Source organism: Mus caroli, chromosome 11 (genome assembly GCF_900094665.2).
Source record: "Mus caroli chromosome 11, CAROLI_EIJ_v1.1, whole genome shotgun sequence".
In the NCBI taxonomy this organism is placed as follows: Eukaryota; Metazoa; Chordata; class Mammalia; order Rodentia; family Muridae; genus Mus; species Mus caroli.
The window spans coordinates 3282539-3283774 of record NC_034580.1 but is presented as its reverse complement, the minus strand read 5'-3'; positions in this window follow the sequence as shown (position 1 = coordinate 3283774).

The following is a 1236-nucleotide window of genomic DNA, read 5'->3' as shown; positions in this document are numbered from 1 at the left end:
GTACTGTGTCTCAGTATTTCTTCATGATGTGTTAGAAATACTTTGTTCAAACCTGGGCAGGGCCCTGTGGCCTGCACCCCCAGCGTTTGGGAGGTGTGGGCAGGACCTTCAGAATACACGCTGATGTCTGCCTACATTCCAAGTTCTACCACAACCTGGACTACAAGAGACTGTCTCAAAAGAAAAAAATATATTCTCTTCAGACATTGACGTTTTAAGATATTCAGAATAATCTTAAAGCAAAAATTGGAATGTAGTATACCTTGATTGTTATAGTGTTTGAATCTCAGATACAATCAATTTTTAGAATTATATATTTATTAATGTATACAGTGTTCTGCCTGCCTGTATGCCTGCAAGCCATAAGAAAGCACCAGATCCCATTACAGACCATTGGGAGCCACCATGTGGGTGCTGGGAACCGAACTCAGGACCTCTGGAAGAGCAGCCAGTGCTCTTAACCTCTGAGCCATTTCTCCAGCCCTAATCAAGGAATGTTATTACCCCACTTTATGGGCATGCTGCCCATTGTCCACAGGAATTAATGATCTGCTGAGAAGACAGTTGAGCTGGTAGGTGGGTCAGTGCAGTTAGGACACAAACCTAGGTCTGTCTGGCTTCAGAGTGCACACAGAAGTGATGCTACTAAGTCAGACTTTTCTGATTGGGTCCTGGAATTCTAACTTTTTGTGGCCATTCATCATTCCCACTAACCTGCAGTAACTTATAGCCTTTATGATTGATGTCTAAATAACTACAAGATGTAAGTTATATCTTTGTGAGAAATTAATGTTTTATAATATCACAGTATCAAAACAATTCATTTTTGAAGAAATATTTTATTATGGAAATTCTGACAAATGCACAGAAATAAAGAGACTAGCACTAGTGTGACAAAGCCATGTGTCCTGGTCCTGCAAATTAGTTTTTGTGGTCAGTTTTAACCGTGTCCCCACCTGCCACCACCAGTGGATTAGTCTGAGTACTGTGACAGTCTTCACATTGGTGTGCTACACAGGGTTCATTGAAGACAGCTGACGTGGTTTTGTTGTTTTGTTTCTTGGTTTTTTGTAATTAACTTATTTTATGTATTAGTACACTGTCGCTATCTTCAGACACACCGGAAGAGGGCATCAGATCCCATCACAGATGGTTGTGAGCCACCATGTGGTTGCTGGGAATTGAACTCAGGATCTCTGCAAGAACAGTTGGTGCTCTTTTTTTTTTTTTTTTTTT